This window comes from Tyto alba, unplaced genomic scaffold (assembly GCF_018691265.1).
Source record: "Tyto alba isolate M040663 unplaced genomic scaffold, T.alba_DEE_v4.0 Super-Scaffold_5, whole genome shotgun sequence".
Lineage (NCBI taxonomy): Eukaryota > Metazoa > Chordata > Aves > Strigiformes > Tytonidae > Tyto > Tyto alba.
The window spans coordinates 5076188-5103845 of record NW_024881326.1 but is presented as its reverse complement, the minus strand read 5'-3'; positions in this window follow the sequence as shown (position 1 = coordinate 5103845).

The window sequence follows — 27658 nt, the reverse complement described above, 5'->3', positions numbered from 1 at the left end:
TCTTCAGACAAAAACTGATCCAACTGAAACAAAGAGGTGAAAATTTTACTGCTTCTTTGACTTGCCCAGACTGCATTAATTTGAAAAACTGGTCAGGAAGTATAGTTATTTACTCAACCCTATACCACTAAGGTCATATTGGTTTGAGGATATGAGTCTTTTCAGAAAACTGCAAAAATATCCAAGTTTCCAGTTCTTGCTTCTTAGATGTCTCAACTTTTTCTCTATTAACATGTGAGTGTCCATGCACTGAGCCCTGTGGCACACCTGTGGGGGTAGGTGTATGCACCACAACCCCTGTGAAGGACTGAATCCCATGCTGCTGAAAGCATTACTTTTCTAAGCAGTGTCCTGGTGATGAGCTGGGAACATCAGCGGTGGAGCTACCATACAGTTCCATGGCCACTCTTCTCCTTTGGGATCTCCCACCAGAGAGCTGGTCAGTGGGGCACAAACCTGCTGAACTAGGGAAGCAGAGACCAGCAGAAGGGGAACAGCCACACACCTCACAGATGGTGCATGGAGATGCTGGCAAGATTTGTTCTAAAGTCCTATACAGAGTTCTTCACGTACCTCTTTCCTTATTAGTCACTATGAAATGGAAAAACAGGAAAAAAACCCTTGTTCCATAGAGAATGTCATGAGGTGCTTGTTCTGTGTCTGTTCTAATAAAGTGACTAAATTGTCAGAGAGTAGAATTGCAAGGTTTTCTAGAAGGATTCAGAGTTTACCACATGCTAACAGAGAGAAGGTGAGCCGTGACATACTGAAAGGATCCTGGTGTAGAAAGGCCATGCTCATGAAGGTCAACGCACACAGAAGACACTGACTCTTCACCCACCTCATATCTCCTTGCTCCTTTTGCAGGAATACTATTCCTGCTTGGAAGCATTTGGGCCACCTGACACTGATTCCTGCCCCAACACAACCATGGTCTTCCTTTGAAAGTGACTGATTTTAGTTTAAAGTACAGAGAGTAAAAGTAAAAACCACTGAATTCTACACATCACACGTATTCCAAAACTTCATCAGATGTGTGCATTCTGTGTTGAAATTGCAATCTATCCTCTGTAACATTTCCACCTGAGACGTGCGGTTTGTTGGCTTTGCAGTTGTCCAGATAGTAGGGGCTACTTGATCACCTCTGTTTGAAAGATTGAATTTTAGATTTTGTTCTCCTGGGGTTGCAGGGCCATTTTAAGCTGTATTTTCTAGCCAGCCTTCCCATTGCTTCTGCAGAAGCATGTAATTTCCACCAGTACCTTTAATGCCAGTGTTGTTTAATCCCTTCCTGAAAAGCAATGAAAGGAAATTTAGAAGCAAGTGAAAGTAGCTGGATGAATAAAGAAAGAGAATATCCCAATGTCAAATCCTGAATTAGTTAGTGTGCCTGCATGCATGTTGTTTTATTATAGTCCTGACTATTAAAAATGGGCCAGTGCACTGCACTGGTGGAATTGGAGCTTGGGAACCTCATGAGCTCTCTCAGTGAATAAAAATCACGCAATCCCCTGTGCTAAATAACTTTGTGCTGATGTGCTCTGAAAATGCAGAGACAGTCTCTGCTCCTCGCTCAGCCTGTTTATCACCTAAAGTGGGCTGGTATGAAAAGTACCTTTTGCGTTTGAATCAAATTACAAAGGCAATGAAACAATGTTCAAGAAAAAGCCAGGGTGTCATGGGAAAGCTATTAGGTCTGTGGTCACCCACGCTCACTAACTTACCACTGGCATTCACGTTTGAGGCATATCTGGTTTGTTTGGGTTTTTTTCCCTCTATTTGGTAGTACACAATTTCATGCTATGATGTTATGCTCTGATGCTCAAGTAGGCGACATGTCTCTGTCTGTGTGTGGCCTTTCAGCCATCAGACACACTCAAGAACTTGAGAAGAACCCAAAGGGAAGCTGGGGCTTGGATCCAGCCCATCTAAATACCCACCATCACATCTTACTCTTTCCCCAGCAGCATGGCCCTGGGACTCTATGGGGTTTGGAAAACTCTCCTCTTCTTGATCTGATTTAATATGAGCATAAATTATAAATAGCTCCTTGGATGTCAGTAGTAATTCCTTGTAGTCCTGTCTGTTATATAATAAACACCCTGTGTGCAAAACAAGTGTGAAACACTTTCAGGAAAAACTCTTCTCTCTGTTGGAGCAACATGGCATTTCATACTCATTCAGAACTGCCTGGTCCCTCAGGCTGTAAAGACTCAGTTCCCTAAGGGACAAAAACCAAGGAGAGGGCAATACCGAGTTGTTTATTTTGTATTCAACTTTCTGCACTTAGCAGCTCAAAAAAACAAGAGGTTCTTGCAATTAAATGCTACAGCAGCAACTGAAGCCATTGAACCCTTCTTACGAAGACCCATGAAGTTTGGATACATACCAAGTCCCACTGAAACCAGCAAGAGCTGTGTCAACAGATAATGCCCAAAGCATCCTGTATGAACTGGTGCCCTGTTCACACCCGCTCTGCCTCACCAGTCTAAAACTCTGAAGCATGTGAAAAGTAGAGGCACATACACAGAGGAAGCAAGTGGAGGGTTGAATGAAATTTGTTATTTATATTTCCCAAGTTGTACTGCATTTTTATTAAATTCATATTAAGGAATGGGAGACAACAAAGCTGAATAGGGGAAGAAATAAAATCAGAGCCTGTTGTCTACCCAGCAGTTGTCACCAGACTACGTGTTCCTTAGAGGAATGGGGAGCCTGCTCTGGACCTTGGTTTGATGGATACTCTCGGCCACCCTGAAGTTATCCCCCTGCCCTTGCCCCACCAACTCTGGATCTCTTAATCCAAATTGGTCCTTTGTGCATTAGTGTCAGTCTCAGTTCTGCCTCCGTACCAATTTTATCCATTTCTCACATCTTGTTAGCTGGCACCCTGACTGCTCTCAGCCCTCCCTCTCCTGCTGTAGCAGGGTACCCTGTTGTGGGCAGCAGTGCCTGCCCCGGGAGAGCTGGGCCAGAGCCGTGGCCATTTCCTGGCCAGGTGGTTCCATGGCAGGAGAGAGGCTGCAGGGTGGCTGTGCAGGCAAAGAAGGGGACATGGAAACCCTCAGCCGGTGTGCTGAGTGCTAAACCTTCTTGACAAGTTCACATCCCCAAATGGACGCTTGTTTTTTTTTTTTTAATTACTTTTGGATTACTCATGGCTTGACTGGCAAGGCATTAGTGGCAGTTGTTTAATTAATTAATACTCCAAGGAAGCAGAAGTCCTGCCATGCTCTAAACTGCATTTAGATGTGTTGACCCCACCCCAGTCAGGCAGCAGAAGTGAGCAAGAGCCCAATGGACTTCACACAGGCTGTTTCAAATTGATATACCCAGCTAAGCTCAGGAAAGTAGCAGTCACATAGGGCTACCAGCAGCTGCTTAGTGCACATTTCTTTACATGTGGCCCGTCAGATCAATATTCACAACTATACTTTTGACAATGCTGATTTAAACCTATGTTATGGATTTCAGGAACCTGTAAGACCTCTGTAAAGAAGAGAAACCCCTATGGTCTTCCCAGAAATAATCTTTATCAAAGTTATGTAAGGGCAGGCACATACACCAACAAATCTATCTAGTAGCTACTTCTGCACTGTGCACTGTATTCAAAAAACTCCAAGGAATGCAAGTAGCAACAACATTGAATAACAAATATCAACAGTAGCTCTACAGCAGCTGCTCTTTTTAGCTGTCAGGAAGCTAGAGAGCAGCGCATGAGCAATGCCTCAGAACAAAATATGGGGTAGTGCTGTCCAAAGGGACCATTGCTCCATCCTGTTACTGCTGCATGGTTTTGAACTTTTCTTTACTGCAGTGGCACAATACCACTATGAAATGGTGCTTCACTTAATTAAGTCAAAACTGAGACTACCATGCATATTAATCAGCACCCTAATGAGCATTAATTTTTGATGTTCCTCGTTAACAAGCATTATAAACTATGACAGATTTCTGTTTGACTGAATGCCAAAATTTGGATGAGTGGTGGTTTAAAATGCTTCCCCAGGGGACTAGAACGCCATGCATAAATACTCTGAAAGCTTGCAACGTCAGAGGAAATATAAATGCCACAACAGGCTATCTTCCACTGCCCTTCTACATGTGGCAGTGGAAAAGCACTTGCATCTTTCATATACAGACAATTTAGATTCAAGGAATAAAAAAGGTAGTACCCAACTCTCAAATGGTAAAAAAAAAAAAATTATACTGCTCCCATTGAAAGCAATGGACATGCTTTAATATTGAACGCTGTGCATGAGCAGAGGTGCACTCACCTCATTGAAGTTACATTTATGCAAACACTTAGACTCCCAGTGCAAGTCTAATAAACATGCAGGTTTGTGCCTGTTGTCATGACATTGGCATGAACAAATTAAACATCTTTAAAAGATTAACATCTCTAAGAATAAGCCTGGCCCATGCAACACAGTGATGAGAAGATCTAGAGGACAACAAACCCACAGGTATATTCCATGCAGATATTACCATGCTAATTGTTATGAGGGGCTTCCTCAGGATTCAGCTGCCTGATTCAAGCTATGAGCCATGTGGCTCCATCACCAAACAGCTCTTCTAAAACACATTCCTGATGCATCTAAGCCACTGCTGCATTTTGTTTGTTTACAGATAGTCAGAGTAGATTTGGGGTTTTTTTAAAATTGTTACCTTGCTTTTGTGTTCTAATTCTATCAATCACATTTGAGCACCACTTTGAAGATGATAAACATAACACACCAAGCAAGGCTCATCTGCACTTCTCACGCCTCACCAGTTCAGATGGAACAAACTATTGGTGTAAGATATGCATTCGTAAACAAATATCAAGAACTTGGCAAGTGAGGAGAAGGAAAGCTGCAAAGTCAAGGGAGCCTGCACTGCTGTGGTTTCACCAAAAGCCTCCAATAGTTTTCTGCTACACTCCATCTTACTCATCTAACCATCCTCTAAGTGTCAGATCCCCATCCAAAAGAGAACCAAAATGAGCACCTGACTGGTACTTATGTCATAATTCATGTAACTATGACTTCTGAAAGTTGTCTCTTTTTTGGAGTATTTAAAATTGGTTTCTTTTTTGTGATGTTTTTGCCTTTGTTTTTCCTCAGTAATTTCCTCTAAGCATCACTAAGATTGGTAGTGACATTTTGCTTTGTCAAAATCTGGTGTTCAGTAAAGAAATACACTTATTTTAATAAAGCTTGAAATCTATAATTTTTTCCAAAAGAAGAAATTCAGCAGTGTTGATATAGTTCCTTCCCCCCCAAAAAAACCCCAACCCACATGACTTTTAAAAAACTGCTTTCCACAAAAAAGCAGCTGATGAGTCCATCATAAACTGACCTCACAGAAGTTAAATAACTGAGGATGAGATTAATTTTGTCTAAGGCAGTCATCTGAAAAGGATCAAACTGCACCCCAGAAGGACCTGTCCCTTTCCATGGAACCCAGAGAGACCGAGGGGTTCCATCTGTGCGTTAAACAGGTAAAGATAGGTAAAATGGATCCCACCACTACCACAGAACTGATATTCTCACCCCTGTTCTCTAAAAAGGAGATGCAGACAGATTTTAAGCGACTTCTTACACACATGTGTATATCTGTGGAGCTGAACACGCAAAGCAGGTAAGTACAGGCTCTAGCCAAACCAATGACAATTACAGAGCATGGTGCTTGAACACGGAAAGTTCTAGGGAAGTGCCTGTGAGGTACCATCTGGGTGTCACACTGAGCTTGTGTAACAACCATTGTACTTGATTATTCAAGAAAATCACAGTGTACTTACCTACCTGCCATGGGTGCCTGTGCCCGGGCGCTGGCGGTGGGGCTGCGCGGCCCCCGCTGAGGGGAGCTGAGGGGCTGCCCCAGGCCGGCCATGGCCGGTTCCGGCTGGTTCCGGCGGCCCCACCGCAGGGCGCGGCTGAGCCCCTCAGCGAGGCGGGCGGATTTGGGAAAGGGCCAGACCCTGCTGAGGGGCGAGGGACAAAGTGTGGGGGAGCTGGTTTCCCTGACAGGAGCTGCAGCCATGGAGGGCCCGCGCTGGAGCAGGGGAGCGTGTGAGGAGGAAGCGGCGGCAGGAAGGAACCATTGGGGCTGGCCACAGCCACCCACCCCTGCGCCGCTCGGGAGCGGGACGGGAGGAACCTGATCTAGTTTTCATCTGCCCTCCTCACCATCCAAATCTATTTTTAGTATGATAGTAATGGGTAACCAATTGCCTATGATAGTAATGGGTAACCAATCTCCCTGCCTTTATCATCGTATTTTCTCCCCTTGTCCTGTTGAGGAGGGCAAGCGGGTGAGTGGCTGGGTGGGCGTCTGGCAGCCAGACAAGATGAACCCACTACCCTCTAACACACACCCTACAAATCTCGGTGTTTACTGCTCTTGTGTTACAACTGCTGTTATCTGCCACCCCACAAAACCCTTTGTCTTTCTGGCTGTGCTTTAATAGATTCACTCCCTTTACTAATCTCACCACTGTTAATAAATTAGAAGATGGATTTTAAAAAAGACCCACTACTATCCTCTTTATACATCAGCGAGTCCTGAATTGCTAGCTGATTTTCTCGGTGATTGCTGACACTTTAGACAGCAGAAACATTTCTGACACACTAAACCAACCTGGATATTTTATACCTGCTGAGCATCTTACAGTCCTGTCCCTCCAGCTGGGGAGGTGAAAATAATGTTGGCCTTTTCAAGTAATCCATCACAAATTTTCATTTCTATTTTCAGTTTACTTTCTATTGATGTGCTTTGATTTCTACTTTGATGTTGTTCCCAATAATCAAAACAAGAAATCCAGCTTTTTACTGACATCTTTCAAAACTATCTTGAAATTATGACACTTTCAGCATCCCAAGAGGGCAATTTGGAAAGACCTTCCACTAATATTTACACTGTAGGATCTCAGTGCAAAAAAAAAATGGATTAACTTAGAACCATTGTTTAGATTGGGAAAGTAATTTGTAATTGGAGAATAATAACATCTTTATTCTTGTGTCTAAGTAAATAATAACTGTACAGTAGGATTTTCTAAATATCTTCCATATTATGGAGGGGTTATTTTTTTTCTTTGGAGTTGTGGAAAAAATGGGGATGACTAGATTAAATGGCAAACCAACAAACACTGAGATAAAAGAAATCAGCTGTCTCAGGATGACTAATGATTCTTTTTCAGTCATTTTACTACACCCTGGAACCTGTCATAAAAAAATCTCACACAGGTGTTAGCAGCTTGGATAACATTGAGAAACACTACTTTCCATAATTTATGTCATTCATTTCTGAAAATTTTGGAAAAGGCACTGTGTGCTGTCCAAAAGAGTCTCTCATTTTCAGATGGGTGAAACCAGAATTGGTGTACCCAGCAACAGATGGCTATTTTATCCGTTCAAGGCACAATTCACTAACTGTAAAAGGTAAGAGAGAGAGAGTGTGTTTGTGGAAGGGGGAACTAAAGTTCTCCTCCAGGAACAACCTCCCTTCAAGATCCCAGGAAATTCCCCAAATCACCATGCAATCATCAAAATATCACTCGTGCACATTGCTTGGAAGTGACACCAGATGTCTCAAAAAAATAAACAAAGAAAAAAAAGTAATGTTTTTATCTCAATTACCACACTTATGCTGTTCAGGACAGCTCCGATGACCTTCACCTCTAACAGCACATAGAGGAATCCAACTCTGAACATGCTGAAATTCATCAGTTCACATATGTCAAGAATCAGGGGCAGCTCGGTAAAAAAAAAAAAAAAAAAAAAAAATCAAAAAACCAGACCTGTACTTTGCACAGGCTCACATCCATAGACATGAATAAACATGAAAGCAGACCAGCTGCTAGAGCAGGCCTCTACTTCCCACTCCCACACTCCATCAAAGTGAAATAGTGAGGGCACCAGGACAGAAAACATCCCCTGTCACTCCATACTTCAAAATAAATTTCTGTCTGACACAGCATGCCAGAGCAGGGAGCATACGCCCTGCCCAATGCTGCAGAGAGAAGGGGATGAGATGACCTGCTGGGTGACCGTGAGGCCCTTCCCTAGGGGAACAGCTCTGCAGCATGACACTGGGAAAGGTGATGCAGGAGCTGCAGAGAAACACAGGGAAATGACAGCAATCACCCACTGCCTCGAGAGAGAAAGGCAGCTTGTTCCCCTCCACAAGTGGCTTCCTGCAGGGGTTAGTAGCAAGAGCATATCTGCAAAATCATCCTAAGCCTGAAGCATGAGATGCCCTGCTGTCCTTTTCCCCACCACAGGCAAAAGGAGTGGTCTTCTTCCTCCCTCGCCTTCCCAAAGAGTGCTCAGGTTCACCATAGCCCAACAGCAATGAGCAGTACGGTTATATACAACTGTGTTGGTACTGTATGGATCAAACTGTCTTTTGTTAGCCAGAAATTAAGGGTTCAGTGGTGCATTCCTCACTCCAAGCGCACTCCTATTCAAATCTGCCACCAGGATGCCAGGTCAAGGGGAATGGGATCAGTATCAAAAGCCTCTGTCATTCTCACCTCCCCCTACTTAAATACATGTTTATGGGCAACAGCAGAGGTTTGCTCTCACTGTAGTTACTGGGAGGACACAAATAAACTTTAATGAATATTGCCAAAGTCCAGGTCAATAGATAAATGATTCTGTTATTTAACATAGCTCTCAGTGATTTCTAAAAGTAGAAACCCACATTTTTTACCTCCTTATTCACTAAACAACCTACAGTGAAATTTAGCTTGGCATTGGCTGGGGTTTGTGAGTTAAAGGGATAAACTCCATTAATTTTCTGCTGATAAAATGTTATTTGAACTTTTTCTATAGTCTATTTTTCCCTTGCCAAGATCTCAAATTCCTTTTTTCTCTTGCTACTCCCTATCTGCACTACAGACTACATAAAATCAAATCCAGGCAGTAGAATATTTCCTTTATTGAAAAATTTCCTTTATTGTCTGCTGATAAACTGGCAGTCTGCAGGGGACTGCTCCATACAGCCCATTCCACACAAGCAGCCCCCCCAGTTGCTGCTGCTGCACTACCACAACTTTGCAGAACAGGACTGCAAAAAATGCCCCCAGACTTCCATCTATCCCACAGTTTCCAAACAGTAAGATTACCCTACTCTAAAGAAACACCACCAGACTTTCTAGATCCAATAATACACTTTTACGCAAACAGTTTTATATTAAACTTTCTTCTAAACTAAAAAAGAACATTTTAAAGATTACTGTATTCTGCTTTAACATTTCTGACCAAACAGTTGGGCTAGTACATGAGACCACTGGGAACCAACCCAAAACTGATTTATCTGATTTCCCTTGCCAAGCTGAATGACAAGTTGAAAATTGAAGCAACCAATTATGTTTTGAAAATAGTTGCCTCCGATAGTTGTTTTTTGAAAATAGTTCCCTCATCTTATGATGTAGAGCAGAATTAAGAGCATCACCCCTCCATCTTGGCAGACAATGAAGGCAGACCTCTCTTACAGAAATCTCCAAAAAAGAATGTAAGTTCCATCTTCCCCCTTGGGTGCAGGACTCTCTGCTAATAGAGAATGTAGTTTACACCTCTGTCAACTTGATGCTGTATGGAAAATGTCAGTTAAGAATAAGAAACTAATGTAGGGAAAAGAGGATAGGACATTTAAGGTAAAGAGAAGGAAGAAGAACAATTTTGCAATAACAGCCCTGACTGGTTTTCCTTATTTAATATATGTTCATAAGCCAGGCTACCAGTAGGAGTGTGTTAATGAAAAATCATTAGCTGATGATATCAGCTTAGGAGACTTGATCGATACACAAAGGAGGAATGGAGTATCACACAAGAACTACAATATCAAATCTGAACATCAAACATTTAAGAACTACAAGGATTTTGCTGTAAAGTGGAAACACGAGAGAGGATTGAGGGAGAGGAAGGCTTGGGTGCATGGCTACGGAAATGGCAAATACGGTGGTAGTGAACCAGCCAGCTCCAGCAGGAACCCAAATGTACTAATGCAACTCTCCAAGCACAGGAGAAAATTCATGGCTGAGAATGACAATGCTTATTGTCTTTAAATTTGTCATTAAAGAAAAATCTCTTGAAGTTAAATGTTACTTTTTCCCCTGAGATTAACAGGTATATATTGACCAAAAACAGACTAAAGACAAAAACAAAGGGGAAAAAGGTATCAAAGAAAAAGATTCTGGAACAGTCTTCAAATAATGGAAACAGTTGAAAAGGAAGTAGTCTGAGATTAATATAGGTGTGAATGGGAATATTTCTCATGGCATGATCAGAATTATAATTTCCTTCATTAGTAAGCTACTGGACAATGCTTTGGGAAGCCCTCCCCAGCCCAGCACTCCTGTGCTCCAGTGACAGGAGTCACCTTGAGCTGGATGATGTTGCAGGATTAAGGCCTAAGGGAATTCATCATATTTAATATTAAAGACTTTACTTTGACACAATTTCAATTGACTACAACAAATCAAAGCAAACTCTGCAATAAATGTCTTCATAATACCTTCTGCTGTAGCTGTACTTTGAAAGTCCAAAATCAATAAAAACAAAATGGTGACATATGTTTGTATTATTTGGAAATCTAAATGCATGCAAGGGATCTGTCACTGCAGGATTAATAGAGTACAAGATGTTCTGTTTGTTGGGCATCTGATTGTCTGTCTCATAATATGAAATTTGAAATAGCTAGGGATTTCTGCTACTGCATTTGCAGGTTTATGCTGAATCTCACATTAAAAATAAATCATCCTGTATGTATAGTTCTCTTTTTCAATTTACTGCAACATAACTTCATCAATCCACACAGGGAATAGGGCCATACGCATAATGAGTAGAAATCTGATAATAAAATATTAAGTAAGACAACGAAACAAAAACATTTGAAATATTAATGTCAAGGCTCTAAAATACCCCTCATTGCCATTCAGCCTACATTTGGTGTGCACATACCTCTTACGTGTGGGTGGAGTGACAGCAGGAAAGTGCCAGGTAGCTTACTCTAATGACTGCAAAATAATCTACTTGAAATTAAGAAACCCATTTAATGATGATGTAAATGAAAATAAGATGCGTTCCATTGTGAGTTGAAAGACATAATTTTTACTCCAGTTGGTAAAATTACCTTTGACCAAGTAATTATTCTCTACATTAGGACCTTTTCCACATCCCAAGTGCTTCACAAAATGAACTTGAAGGCATTTGTCAAAACTGATCCTTGGCCATCTCGGTGGCTGTCCTAATGAGGCAGACAATTCAGGGCACAGCATGGTCCCTGTGGTGCTGGATGGTGCACAGACAGCACTAAGCCTGTACTTAAGCATCCCCTTAACTTCAAGCACTCCTTTTCAGCAGACATTGAAGTGCATGCTTAAATTTAAGCATATGCTGACACATGTTTGACAGCAATGGGAACTCTGCATAAATCTATGTACTTACCTGAAATCAGGGCACATACTTTTGCCCTCACCTTTTTGATATCTTCTGCAGAATCAGATATTGAGGCCCCTGGAATTAATCCAGTCTTGGATTCATTTTTTAAATACATCTATATTCAAAACTCATAAGCAAGACTTTTTCAAGATCAAATGCTTTTGGTATTCCACAAAATACAGCTCTCCCATCCCATGTGTCATGCAAATAGGCTCATGAATTGAGTAATGCTCCTCAGCTAACTGGGATCATATTTACTTAACTGATGTGAACAGACAAAGGAAAATATACCACTTGCTCAATGTGTGCAAAATTTATGGTATGTGGCTAACGTAATGTGTTTAACAATTTTATCCAAGTTTCAATCTAGGACAAAACAAATACATTCACATAATCCCAAGCCATATTATAGCAGTTGCATGCAGTAAGTGATTTAAAGTTTTAATTTGTCATTAAATACACTGTACACATACAGGTTTTTCTTTTTGAATAATAATATGCAAAACTTCCACAGTCATTAACAATTTAATAAGCTGTTTAAACAAGAGAACTCTTTGAAATGCTTGATCTGTGCCTATGCCTTCTAAGCATCATGCAATAATTTATCATTTTCACAAATTGCTTGTCAGCTGGACCAAAAAAAAAACCTGTTCTGCAACTACCTCCATTCTGAAAAGTCTCTATATAAACTCTAGGTACAGGAAGTATATGGAATCAGTTCAAATATATTTTTCATTGAGAAAATGTTAATTGGCCCTATCTATGTCATTAAGACTTGTGGAGAAACCAATGAAAAACAATTCTACTGCAAGATCACAAGGTTGCAGTATCTACATTTTATTTGCAATAACATAAACAGTCAACAGCAATAATGACCAAGTAGAATATACCAGATTTGACAGCATAAAGTCAACTGCAGGACACTACTCATGCTACTGCATGTTTTCAAAAGGTCATCATACATCTTCCTGTGCAACTGGGGGGTTATTTACCTAGATATCCACCACTTTCACCTTCAACTTAGGCTCAATTTTTGCCGAAGGAGGGTGACTTAGTAATGAGGCTGACCTTCAGCATTGCAAAGCCATTTTAGTTCTCAGTTACTTCAGCTGGAGTTGGCTTACCATGGCACAAATTTGTGATACATGCGTCTTGGGAAAAGGACACAGGGGCAAAACTGGCAAAACAACATGATTCCCTCTGGCACACCGAGGTGAAACAGCGCATGGGTAGCTAAGGGCCTCGCTTTCCTTCCCTGGTTATTATGCAAGGAACAGAGGCAGGGAATATTCTCTCTAACCCCTGCCTAAATTCAGTCACAATTCGTCCCATAATATTAAATTCATGATGAATGTAGCTGATGGCAGTCCATCAAATGAATTATCACATATACATGACAAGGGATCCATCAGTGACCTGCAGCAAAAAATTCTGGATATCAGCTTTCTCTTTGCTGCCTTCCCACAGTAACCTAGAGCTGCTAGTGGGAAGAACTGCCCTCTCTCCAAAATACTTGGCGTGAACACAGCCATGTAACACAGTCTGTGGCCTGTACTTAGTAAGAAACTCCCACTGAGAATAACAGCAGTTTGAGTGAATATTGTGACTAAAGACATATGTAGGGCTATAATTTGACACCCTGCTCTAGCTGACATCGAGGTGTAGCCACTATGTAAAAGCAAACCCCTGAGAAATCTGGCTGCAGCTTTGAGATTCTGAACTTGGAAGAACAGCAACACTGTGGAAATTTGATCAACACCGTAACTAGCTCCATCTGCCTGCATATATTTATTACCCAGGTATAACCATCCAAGGATTTTGACCTCTAGCTTTCCCTCACTTTCACAAGTAACCTTTTTATAGCTTTCCATTATGCCACATAGTATTTAGTCAATAGAGGGAAAGTCTTACTGCATTTGAAAGTATAATACCAGTTTCTAAGTGCTTCTTACAAAGCCAGATGACAAGTAGCCATTACTGGTTTACATCAAGACTTGCATTTTGGTTTTATTGAATTTTTAATTAATCACTGACATACTGTTAAGGAGGAACAGAACTAATTAAAATTTGACCCCATGGATTTCAATATCCAACTCCCACTGTGGTAGGTGAAACATCCTATGGAAATCTCTGAAAAGAGTGCAGTGACTAACCTCATCCAAATTCATGTACTTCAATATACTGCACTCACAACTTAATAATCCAGTCCAAGTTCTATTTTCTGCAATAGTTTATAAAACCTTGTTTTATAAGCATCAAGTTTAGCCATTTTTAACTGCAGGGGCACTAACAATGCTTTTCAGGACTTGCTGGTCTCTGAATACCCACACTGGCACCTCACAATGCTGAAGCATTACATCTGGTTCCAAGTCACATTGCTTTGTTTTATATTACTGAAGTATAAGAATTCAACACAATTGACCTGTCAAAGCAAAGAAATTGGAAAACAACTTGGTTTTTGAAAATGCATGTTAAGGAAGAACCTACACATCTCCAAGACTGTACACCTTTGAAAGCGTGCTTCCTGCAGTTTAGGATGGATTTGTAAGGTGACTTTGACATTTTGTGAACACCCACAACCAAGCATTGTGAATTGTTTTGTTCACTTCACATCCAAAACCCTACAGCTTTTCAGATGTTAAAAGCATGTACTACTTCATATAAACTTGAAATAATAGGGCTCTGAACTCTCACTGCCTGCCATTTAAATTGCAGAATTAATACAGAATTTAAAAGCTTTAAAGATCAAACTTGTTCAGTCTTAACTAGGACAGCCATCGAAAACAGAGTGGCATCTACTAGCAAATTCAGTGAAACAAGAGAAAGAGAAGTCATTCTTATGATAGAGCTATGGAAGCTAATATGGTTAATTCTGTGGCAAGCAAAGAACAATGGTGGTAGCAGGACTTGTAAGACTGGCATGATAAGCAAACAGCTGGGAATAGAAACTTTGGCTAGATGGAGGGCTTCCAGCAATGGACAAAGCAACCTTGTAGTGCGCAGGTTTCCAGAGCCATGCATCAACATCTGCATAAGAAATGCTACTGGGTCCACAGAAACATTTTAACCCTATTCTCCTTAGTTTTTTAATCCCGGAAAAAATAAGAGCAGGAGTTCAACACTGAATTCAGACAATGTTAATCTTTCTAATTATAGGATCCTATCATATAATTTGACATGTGGAATCATATAAACACATTCTCTCTAACCTACATTCTGCAGGTCTCAATAGCATATTCTGGACTCCGTAGTAAATTACCATAATGTCAGTGGGTGAACTGCACAGACCAGGTGACAAATCTATAGCAGATGAAAATACAGTGGAATAGACGGCCTATCGTTAGGGACTCCAACACTTACTTGCAAGGATCAACTTGATTCAAAGCACTGCTGTAAAAAAAGTTGCCTTAATGAAGCTGAAGTCTTACTCAGGTTGTAAGAAATTATATTTTCTGTGCTTCAGATGCTTTGGAAAGATCTCTGAAGACAATGTGGTGCTTAATAGAGATGTTTGTTCTTAGTTACCACACATATTTTTATTCTAATTTCACTGCAGTTGATTCACAGAGTCTCTGGGCATTATGAACCAGTTTTTCACTACACAGTATGCCACAGTCTCTCATTAATATCAATGAGATATATGTAAGCTTAAAAAACCACTCTGCATTTGGCAAGATTAGGACAACTTGACAAAATGAGCATTGAAATAGCCTTTCAAAAAAGACCTGTAGCGCTTAGCACTGCAGTTGCATGTTACGTGCTGTTTGTATGCCTTGCTGAATCTTAACCACAAACTTCATTAAATATGATTCCCTACAGAGGAGAATGAGTATGCATCTTACCTACATACATTATCATTTTGAGGCCAGCTGAGGATGTACGCTTCCTGAAGAAGCAAGCTGGGTTGGGAAGGTAAAGCAAAACAAGAGAGACAGAAGCAAAGTACTGCATCACTAATGCAGTGACATCCACTGAACAGATTGAAATGGGCTAGAAAAATAAATGGAAGTCTGAAAGCACAGCATGGAGGCTATGGATCCAGGCCCTTATATAAGAATTATATCATACAAAGGAAATAAAACATCATTTGACTTACATTACTCACCATGCCATCCATTACAGTGGCATTGCCAGGCAAGAGTTAGGACAGATTTAGCCCCATGCAAGTTGTCTTCCAAATGTGAGTACATAAATTATGATATTCTGTCCCCATATGAACACTCAAGTGACACTGAAGTGGATATTTGTGCCTCAGTCTCACTATTCCACCAATATGCGGAAATGGAAATCCTCAGGCACCCACATTTACGAATTAAGCAAACATTATTCTGTAACAAATGACTACATAGTTGGAAATTATTTTAAAGCAATCTGAAAAAAAGCCTACAGGGGCTTTACAGATATATTGCAAAACAGAAACAACATTAAACCACAAAACAATGGGAAAAATAACATAATTTCCCATATGCTCAATGTGCAAAATGGATATACAACCCTTTAGGTAGCAATAGTAATAAAGAAAAGTCATCTGGGTCAAATGGCATATTTCTATTTATTATTAGCATTATTTAAACTAGACTCAAGGTGTAACACAGGGCTCTAAAAACAAATAAAAACCTGACAGATCCCTTCCCTGAAAAACATACAAATCTGAAGTAGGAGAATCAATGCATAACTTTTAAGTTCTTGCAGCGAGCAAAAATGTCACAACGAAAAACACGTTTCAAAGTTTTTGGCTATGAAGTAAAAGGCTAATTTAAATTTTTTTCATTTTATTACAGAGCAAGCAGCAGCATGGGTTCAGACAGGCTCCTCCACTAACACAGCTGAAGCTACAGACAGGAACATCTCTAATTTTACCAAGCAAACAAAAAACAAAAAGAAGCCCCATAAAACAGAAGAAACCTCAGATCTCTTTTGTTGGGTGCCAACAGTGCACTAGATATATATTTCAGAGGAGCTCACATGGAGTGAGCCGGAGTTTCAAAGGTAAGGCAAGTCTCAGATGATCCCCTATCATTAAATTAACACAGACAATTTTATTAATCACGTCACTTATTGCTACAAAAAGTGTCAAATCCTGACCGGGTTTTTCTCAGGGTATCGGCTGGCTCATACCCGTGAGCGAGATCTGTCTCCCCTGTCCTTGGCCCAGGGCCAGTGACCGAGCTGCCAGGCTTGTGCTTTTAGACTTGCTAAAGAAAGTTTGAGGCTGCTCCTCATCACAAGCCTCGTGGGACTGACCCCAAGGGGAGTCCCCCCCCATGCCTGCTGCAGCCCGTAACTAGCCCTTGCACTCAAGGGGATGACAGCAGGGCACTGAGCCTCTTCGATGCAGAGGCACCAGATGACAGCAGTGGGTTTGGGGGGCTGGAGACCTCTGCAAGTGTCATGTTGAAACTAGAAAAGTACATGCAAGGGCACATAACTGCTCAAATATCAGGTAAGACTTTGCTGAGTGAGCCTGACACAATAAAGCCAATCTTCTTCCCTGTCCGTGTTGCAAGCAGATTCTGTTGCAAGCAAATGAACCATAAACTCTTTAAGAAAACAAGCTAAAAAATAGATGAGAAATGCCAAAATATCCATCTGTTATGGGAAACACCTGATGACCTTCCAAATATATAAAAACTGATTTCTGATGCCCCAGAGCATAGAAAGACATAAAGGAAATCCAGAAGTGTTACAGTTTTACTGTAAGAAACAAAGGACATGAACTGCTAGGGAGAAAGTTTGGCCAAATTACAAACACAGCATATCCTTCTAGATTGGTGTGACATACATATACATTATAAAGTTGCACACACATGCATAAATACATAAAACCAAAAATGACACACTATAACATTCCTCTTCTGTTATGCATCCATTTTTTTTTTATATTTTTCCAACTGCAAACCCTGACAGTACCTTCTAGGTGAAATAAGATATTCTAACCATCAAATTTACAAGACCAAACAAATTAGAAAATAAACTTAATAACACAGCAACGGCAGTTAATGGTTTTTCTTTGATGAAAAGTGAATGAATACAGTTATAGTGACAGCATTTAATTGAGCACCATAGTTCATAGAAATGTCTACAGAACAGCTGAATGCAACCACTCAATATTATGTTTTCATGTCAAATAAAAAACTTTTGGGTTTTTTTCACAGAGGTTTGTTATATTCTTAATATGATTCTGAAAACTCACTTCTCTCTCTCACTGGCTTTGCTAGATCTGAATGAAACAACACCAAGGAAGGAATTTGCCTCAGGTTATTTTATGCAGCCTTTTGAATGCTGAGGGCAAAAATACAAGGAGACCTATGAGGAATTCACAATAAAGCTCATTTCCACAGTTAAGGCAATGTGGAAGTGTTCACCTAATGAGCAGTGTGTACAATTGCTAAAAGTTGGACCATCTTAAAACAGGCATGTACACTTGCCAAGTAAATGGGCAAGACTAACATCTCTGTTGGGATCCCTCTTCTTCCGACTGTGGTGACTCTGAAGTGCTCAGATTGAAGTCTACCTTCCTCTGTGATTTTTATACAGAGAAAGTTACTTTACTGAAAGACTCGTTCCCTCAGTGGCAGCACCATATCAATTTTCACTTGGGTCCGCAGCTACAGGAGCCAAAGTGAGTTTTGATTTTCCTTTTGAGCTGGGCAGCCCCAGATGTAACACAGACTCCTTGGGCAGATGCTGTAAATCAGTGTGGTTCCCTTAATGTCCTGCTGCATGGACTTGCGTCAGCAGAGCTCACCCCGTGTACCTATTTTTTCTACCACCTTAGGACTAAAACACAATGCACGAAGAAATAATTTACATTTACAGAAGTGTGAAATGTAAAAAATAATTAAAACATTAAATCTTCCAAATAAAAGTGAAGTACACAATTAAACTCAGCATTTAATGCAGGGAAAAAAGTCCCCTCAGACTAAACTTATTGATATGGACCAGCTTTCAGGTCTTCTAACTGATTTTTATGATATCATCATACTTTTGTCCACCTCATTATGAACCTCTCCCCAGCAGCCTGCATTAACTAGTCCACGCTACTGGAAACATAACCTCCAGCCATGCTTATGGGTGCTGCTTTTATTTCTCTCAGTAATTTCTTTAATGTTGTGTGTGTGTACAGTATCCAGTATCTCAGCCCAGATTTACACAGTATCTCTGCTACTTCCTACATGCAAGCGTATCTCTCTGAATTGGACTTCTGAATATAATGCAAGACCATTTTGCTTACAAAAAAGCTTGTTTACTAGCAACATAAAACTGTCAGTTTTTTATGCTCCACTTGTAAATACCAGGCCACATTAACATAAACTTGCCAAATGGAGGGCAGGGGGGAGAGTGGACTATTTTCCATGCAATCCTTCAACAGGAGCCCAAAATAATAAATAAAAATCAAGCATGGTGGGAAGAGTATTCATTCTTGTAATTCACCCCTGGCTCCAAGGAAGAGACACATGTTCTGGAGGACATGAGCGCTCACAGCCGTGGCCAGAGTCCTCTTATTTACTGCCTTGAGTCCCAGCCATGCTTGCCAGCTTGACTTTACAGGAGAATGTGTTGGCTCATCTTGTGAAAATACATTGTCAGGCTATATATTTTAAATGCTGTCTACCCTCCTTGTAAGATTCAAGACCTAATCAATCCTTTATGTTATAACCAGGTGTAAGTCATAAAGGAGTTGTTATTACAAAATTTTATAGAGTGAGGCGCTTAGATACTCATGTGGCAGAGAGGTATATAAACAGCCCACTGCACCCTTATGTTTTCAGGTACCAATGCCAAGATTTCTACCTACTGGTCAATTCTAAATACTTTCAGTTACTCTCCACCCACCGGTTTCAAATTGGAGAGTTACATCTGCTTCTGCTTTATAAAAGCAAAATTCTCCAGCCACAGAAAGATCCAAATCAGGCTCAGCGGGTTATTTCAGCTTGGAGGCCAAAGCTCACTGTTGGCATGCCACAGCACTGAATTTAACTTTGCACCCCTGATTTGGAGAAAGAAGGGTAGAAATTAGAGTAGAACGACAAAGAAACTTTTACAGACTGTGCAATGTGTAAAAGGTCAGATTATAAAGACAGTAATCTACTCTTAAAATGAAAATCTGAAGCAACAACAAAATACATGTGTAGACCTCATTGTTAAATTACCAAGATATCAAGGAGACAAATTAATCCTAACTAAATTTGTATAAACACTTGTAAATTCATACTTATTTCAGGTTAATGTCACTTTTTTCAGTTAAGCTTAAATCACTGGAGTATGATTTAAAAAGAGAAGGCCTATATAGATTTACCTAGACTCATTTCACTACCAAGAAAAATTCAAGTAATGCAATACGAGTTTAATTCTTTGTGATAACTTATTTTGTTTGAGAAATATAATGTAATTTTACTTAGTTTAATCCATTATTTGTCTTCCCATTCACTCCCTGCACTGCAGAATCCCTCTTAAGCATGGTTCAGCTTTGGTTACAAATTGGGTGCCCCACTTACATTTCTTGTAACACTTAGCTTTTTGAAAATCCTTCCCTCTCGAGTTGCTGAACAGGCCCGTGACCTCTGCCTACCAGGGAGAAGGCGCAAGCCCGTGGTGGCCATCGGTGAGTAACGATGCTTGCACAGTGCAGCACTGCTCATCTCACTTGTCCTACACACCCACTGAACCGCACTTCCCAGGGAGCGACCCCATCTACTTCACTTGCTAAACAGCAATTTCAGAAGTCTCTGGGTTTAAAGCCTGAACAGATTCCTTAATAAGTGGAATTTACATGCACAGTTTGCAGTCAGTGTTCAAGCTGCCCGCTCACAAATTTCCTGCAGTACCCTGTGCTTGTCTCACCAAATTCCAACAAGTCCCTATATTAAGTCCCGCACAGCAAGCCCAACCTTTGGTTTGTCCTAGGTGATTCTGCCTCCTATGTAATTTGTCAAAGTAGTTGTAACTCAAAAGATCCAGTTCCCACCCACACAAATTGAAAAAAAAAATAGAGCAAGACGAGATACCAGGTATCCACAGTGCTATTACTATTATCTTGATAAAATAGCAGGGACACACATACTGCCTGTCACAATTAAGGTGATAAATGCCTGTTTCTTTGAGGCTTGTTTGAAAGTCAATTATGCAGATTATTTCTAGAATACAGACAGATGGTCTTTTCCCCCATATGAGACAATCAAGTTGAACTTTGGTATGTGCATAAAAATACTGTAATTTGTCAAGCTCCAATGGGGCCATTTTATCACAGATAACCAAAAGACTATATGGATTTTTATATTTGCCTCTTTTCGATTAACACAGCCTATGTTCCTTTTTATTCAGATTTTTTTTTTTTTAATGGAAGCTTTGCTATGTTTCATCTTGAAGCCAAATATTGATCTTTCAGTTTAGTCTTCAGGTTTTGATTAACGCAGAAGGTTGCCAAGCGAGCGGCTTTTTGTTTGTTTTCTGTTAATTCTTTTTTTATTATTCACTTGCTGCAGTAAATCTTGCTTTTATTGTCCAACCACTGAAAAGAAAAAAGGGATTGATTTGAGCACCTAAATAATTTACAATGCAGAGCTTTTTGGAAAGACTGATGCAATGTTGACCTTCATTTTTCCCCCTTCTCTTGTTGACAATAGAATATTTTTGATTGACTTGAAATGAAAAAAAGGAAGAAGATTGATTTTGACATGTTAATCATGGTTTAATGTAACAAAAGCTTTAGAAAATGAGTGTTTAGTAAGACGCATTTTTTAACAAAAGAAAAATAAGCTGTTGTAAGTATGAGAATTATTATAAATATTTTTCTTGTCATGTTCATTCTCTATCAGGCCGAATTTCATGCTCCTATTTAAAAACTGAGCTATATTTATTTTTTATTCACAAATGTTCTGACCAGTTGTATTCCTCTTCATCAACTCCATAATAGGCTTACTCAGCAACAAGAATAAATGGAAAAACTCTGACAAATGTAGGAAACCATAGTCTGAAACAGACTGTGGGAGACAAAGATCCTGTTTCTTGTAGAGACCTTTTATATCATTGTGGGCAAATGACTTGCACTCCCAGGGAAACACAACCAAGTCAAAGACCTAGTTGCAGTCCTATCCAATCCAGGGATGCCTTACACCTGCTTCCAAAGGAATACAAGATCTCATCAAGGGTATCAATATTAACTAACATTGTAAGTTTATAACATCTGAAGACAATAGATGCTGTCTTACCTCTCTGAGGCTGAGAATTAAACAAAGTAAGGTTGTCCTTCATCTGCCTAGTCAAGGAATGTTTTGAGGTCTCCAAGTGAAAATTGCAGTGGAAAGACAAGGTTTTATTAAGATAACTTTTTAGATACTGGAAGTCTTCTTTGGCAGCACTATGTAAAGTATATAGCACAAATCACTGGTAAACAAATCACATAGTGTCAGATCCATCCAGATGTTAAGCCAACAGGTATTTAGATGGAATATTTTACCTACTTTAGCTATAAGAGCTGTAAGGTTGATTATGAAGGTTCATAAGGAGGTATGGATATCAGATTCACCAAAACCCACAACATTTCTGCAGAACATATAAATGTGCACTTCAAACAACTGCTCTCCTCAATCTACTTGCCAAAGTACTTGAATTATCTAACAGTTTCTGTTCAGCACTTCTCAACAAGCATGTGCTGACTTTTGAAACAGTGCTTTAAACAACTTCAGCTTTGCCAACTCGGAAAGTGGATCTCATGTTACTAGCTCTGACATCAACCACCTTCCAAACAGCAAAATACTGCACAGTAACCTACCAGCCATGCTGGGCTAGGGCAGTTACCACTGAATATTTTTACCGTCTTTTCTGTTACAGTGATTGTTTAATGTCTCTGGTTATGTAGTACCTTCCTTGAAGACAATGCAGTTACTCCAGATTTCCACTGGCATCACTAAGAAAAAAATTGGCTCCATATCAATAATATGCTGTATAAAGCTGGTAACAAATATTCATCTTTTCTCTTGGGAATGTACTACCTTGTTTTCACTCCAATGGAATATAACACCAGCAAGTGCTCAGCAGTCCAGTAATTCACGTGTTACTATGCACCTGTCAGATATGCGTACTAGTTCCATATGCTAAAGATTATTTTTGTATTCTAAGGGAATACAAAATAAATTAGGCCATCATCTCAGTAAGGTTCTGATACACCAAATATTCAGTATCACCACAGAAGTAGTGAAAGCTGAAGATACATTTAACTGTTCTGGACTGAAGCCTAAATTAGATTTCCAAACAGAATAACATATGTCTTAAATGTCAAACTACACCCAAAGCCAACACTGTCCTTATGGACCACTTCAGTTTTTTCAAGCAGTTGAATTTTTTTAATTAAACCATAATTTTAACACAACACAACCTCTCTTCTAGTCATCACCTACTTCCATTCCAAAAAGAAAAATGCCATGAAAAATGACCAAGTCTTGTGTCTTTCAATCATCAACTCCTATTATCTCCATTCTATCCAGATGTTACTGAGGGTAATAATTTCCCTTATATTAATAACATTAGGTATGCATGGTAAGCACAAATGTATTCTAAGACTGTTTATGTCCATGATTTTTGATGCTCACAAAAAAAATTTGCACATGTAATGAGGTCTCTCTAAAGATCAAGAAGGTCAAACAATAACAGGTTATACCAAATTTGGACAGTATACATGCAGGAAGAATGTAAAGCCTGAAAAACCTACATGGTCTATAAACCTATAAGAGGAAATGCACCTCATTTTAATAAGAATCTATTCATAGCAATTACTTTCAAGTTCAAGGTTTTAAACAGGACATCTCAGTGGCCTTAACTTCTCCAGGGAATGTTTTCATGTAACAGGATCATTTTTATAATTGGTTGTGCCTGTTTTGTTTTCCATGACTGTTTGGCAGGAGTAGAGGGGCTAGTAGAGGAGTAGAGTTTGTTGGATCAAACCTCGCAAATGCTCTCAGTTCCTTTCTTTCTCTGCTTTGTCTGAGAGGAAGAGTTTGCCACTGAACAAAGATTAAAATGGAACTTCAATTAACTGGTTCTTCACCCAGGCTGTGAGCATCTTGCAGGCCAGAGAGTCTAACTGGGAGCATTCAAACACACATACACAACTGCATTCTCTGCTTTAACACGTCAAATGAATATTCAAAAAACAAATATGTTGGTGGAAATGTGGAGGGTGAGAAGGACCACTGACTTCAACAAGGCAAAGCCCTGGGCAATAGCAGCGTGACACAGCCTCTGTGAGTCCAGTTCTCTCTCCTCTAACCCACTCACCTCCTCTGGCCAAATAGTGATCAGGCTTTTAGCCACAATCTTTTCATGCAAGCCCACAGGAACTGGGATTTTTGGATGCTATGGCTGATGGATCTGATCTGCTTAGTTTCTAAATTCACCCAAGATCAAACTCACCCACTGCACCTATACTCTTACATGAAGTATTTCTTAATTTAGCAATGAAGGATGACACTTCATAGCATGGAACTTGTTATATAAAATTGGACCAAGTGCCAATTTGTATAACTCAATAAATCTCAGTAAAGGCAGTGAACTTACTAGATCAACAGAAGACCTCAGCCTGTATGTAAACTCTAACATTTCCACTGTCTGCGTTCATAAATTTGGCAGCATACCGTGCATAAGCGTATTCTAAAGTGCCCCCCTTGTATCCCCTGTTTGCCACAACATTACATCATGCCACTGCGTGCAAAAAGTGAGAACAACATTCAACCTGTACTTGGAAAAGTACATTGTAGTGCCTTAGTATTTTCAGGAGAGAAAGAAGAGAACTTGAAAGGATGAGCATACACTAACAGAGAAAGAATGTACAAAGTGACAAATGAGAGTTTTCAACTTATTTTTAAAAGCACATTGTAGGCGAGAGAAGATGCTAGTGATAAGCGTTTTCAATAAACCAAATTCATTATCATCAAGTAAAGGAATCAAAAAATTGTTGAACCTTGAACATCCTTAAAGCCACTTGTGCTATTTCCAATTGTGCTTAAGTTTACAAGGACAAATCAGACCCTTGAAACTAACAATTTCATTTTTAAGCGTGTCCTTGAAAAACTGCAGCCATGTACAAATAAGTTACAGGATACAAAAGAAAGCCACGTAAATAACAAAAAACTCAGGGTGAATGTCAGCAATTGAAAACATACATGCAACAGCTGTAAAATAAATTACTATAGTCAGAGCTGCTCCTCAGACTCAAGAGCTCACACGGCAGTCTTTTAAAGGTCAACACTGGTCAGTCACATTGGAAAAGAAGTCCAAGAATGTGAAATCCAGTGTTCAAATGCTTTCTTTGCCCAGGGGTCCTTATTAGAAAGGTAATCTCTTTTCTATCACTGTTTAATAGTGTATTATTACTTTGTGAAGTGCTTTAAAATATCTGGAGTACAAAAGATTATATTTAAAACCTATTCATTCTATTCCATCCCAAACAATACATAAAAAACCTGGAAAGAACAGGATAAAGATGTTAATTTTACTGGCAATTTTGTAACACTCCTTGAGAAAGAGCAAACAGCCATAACTCCAAAATTACATTGTAACCACAGAGAAAGAGCAAACAGCCATAACTCCAAAATTACATTGTAACCACAGGCCATTTTATCATGTGAAAAGTACCAAGTGATGATAATTTCTCCACTGACTTTAATTAAGCTTTTTGGAGACTCTCACACACACTCCTTCCTGCTCTCTTTGTTATTAAAAAAAGTGAAGTTACCCCTCAGGTGAATTTTGCCAAATGCTCGTAGTTCCACTGTCAGAACCATGCCTTGCATAATGGTAAGTTTACATGAAAAGTCAAGGTTTTGATGAATGTCACACTTGAAAGCCAATTAAGTGGGTTGAAAGGAAGACACAATTTCCCATTGTCTAATTGCCTCACAGCACCTTCAAGGTAATAAATTTGTCACATTGAATTATTAATGAGAAAAGAATATTTGACTTGCAGCCTTGAATAGAAAGTAGTTCATTATCAGTTGGCATTGTTCCTTCCAAATAAAGAGAGGGGCACGATGGGAGTTAAGGAAAAGGTGTCAGAGAAAGCCTCTCCTTGCACCACTGTCTCACACATTGAATGCATCTTCTGGCTTAATATCCTCTAAAAATTCCAAGGGGGGCAGGGGGGAATGATGGCTCATCTAATTCCTAATTCTCTTTGGCCTTTACAGCCTGACAAACTTCCATCTGGATTCCCCAAAACACACTCTTTTACTATATCACTTCAAACACAAAGGTTGTAAAATTTTTAAAGTTGGCTACATAAAAGTACAAGGAGCACAATAAAGCAGGGGCCAGTTTTAGGTTTATGTGGCTCTTAAAGGCTTTCTGCCTTATCTCTTCTGCAAAACACTGTTCATACACAGAGGGGGAAACAGGGAGAACAGTGTATTTATCCTCACCCCACAGTGGTGAGGGACACCCTGCTACTGTGTACACTGTGCATCCTATGCACAATGAAAGATGTTGAAACAAAATGAAACCTAGGACCTTAGTTTGGTGTTAGATTTGCATCTGAAAAGGGAATTATGAAGTAGAGTTCATGTGGGTATATCTTTGCCCTCTCAAGAGCCCACACTCTGGCTCTGGAACCCCCTGTGGGTTGGGGATGGGCACACCAAGACAGAGGTAGAAGGAAACAGAAGCATACCTTAGGTTGAATCACTACCAGTCAGTAAGGCTCCATGGCCTTCCTCTTCCATGTGGTGTGATAATGCCCTCGGCATGGCTACACCAGAGAAGCATCTGTGCAAGCAACTTGCAAGCACAGCAGCTCATACTGCACAAAGTGGGTAACACAACACCGGCCTTCTCTTGCGTTTTCTGAATGGAGAAAGAAAAACGAAAAAAAAAAAAAAAAAAAAAAAATGGGCTCTGAAAAAAAAATTAGAGCAGTACAAAATGACACTTACTCATGGAAATAATTACTGATCCTGTGGGGTATTTTTTCTGCTCAGAAGATTGAAAATAGCCAGAACAATATAAAACACCCAGTGCTGGCACTGGTTCTCCAAGAAGCCTTTGGAGCCTGTTTACTCCCTGGATACTACTATTGGATAAAGCACACTACAGGTTAGTAACCCCACATTTACTGCTTTGTCTTTTTGAAAGATGTCATTAGATGAGAGGACAATTCCTTGCATTCAGAAGGTACTTGTAGAGAGAGGAAAGAAGCAAATTGTCTGTATTCTAGTAAAGAACTAGAAGAAAACACAAGGGCTGCTAACACGTGGAGTCTGAGCACTCACATATATTCAGCCATCACTTGAACAGACATTTTCTGGAATAGTTTTCATTTCTACAGAAAAATCATAAAATTGGCAATATCAACCACAGAGCTCCAGTTCACAAATTCAGGAGGATGTCTTCATAACTCCAAGATAGCAAGCCCATTCCTTTTTGATCTCAAGATCAGTAAAATCAGCCTCTTTGGTGCCAGACCATTGCAGAACACAAATGGTCCACCAAAAGTGTCCAAAACTTCCTCATCCTCACTTTCTACTAGGATTCTCCCAGTGTTATTTAACAGCCATTTTCATAATCAGGTAATCACAGCAAATTATGATAAACTCTCACAGAGCGCAGCGGGTCAATAGGCTGCTTCTCATCTAATTTATAACCACTGACTCCCCAAAGAAATCCTAATAACAGTTCAGAGTTCATAACCCTCCAGTCTGTAGACAGCTACTGTGATGTGAGGAATGAAAGCAGAGAAAAGGGAGGACAGGCTGCTCAGCAAGACCCTGGGGGCTCGGGAGCGCGAGGCGGCCGGCAGCAGCTGGAAGGAAGCGCCTGAGAGCCAGCACCCAGCTCTGCCGCTGTAATATTACAGCATCATCCTCTGCCTTCGTGGTACTCCAGTGCATTCATCATGGTGCACAGAGGAGCCACGGAGAAACCAAATACTAGTTACAGAGCTTGCAATGAAGCAACTTTGGACATATTAATGCTGTTTGTGTAGGGATTGGCTGCAGTCACAGATAAAGACCAAATCTTGTTCTCCTTGGGCAGAAGCTAAAGTGCTGCTAAGACTCTTTTGAGATGCAACATTTGCCAGAGAGGTTTGTCGATCTAAAGAGATGCTTGAAGGGACTATTCCAAATACTAGTGTGAGCCCTTAGCAAGAAATCTCTCAGATGCCGGCATTTCTGGCACTTCATCAGAACTCTGTAGAGATGAGTGCCTTGGGGCTTCAGCAGCTTAAATTTTGCAATGAATTT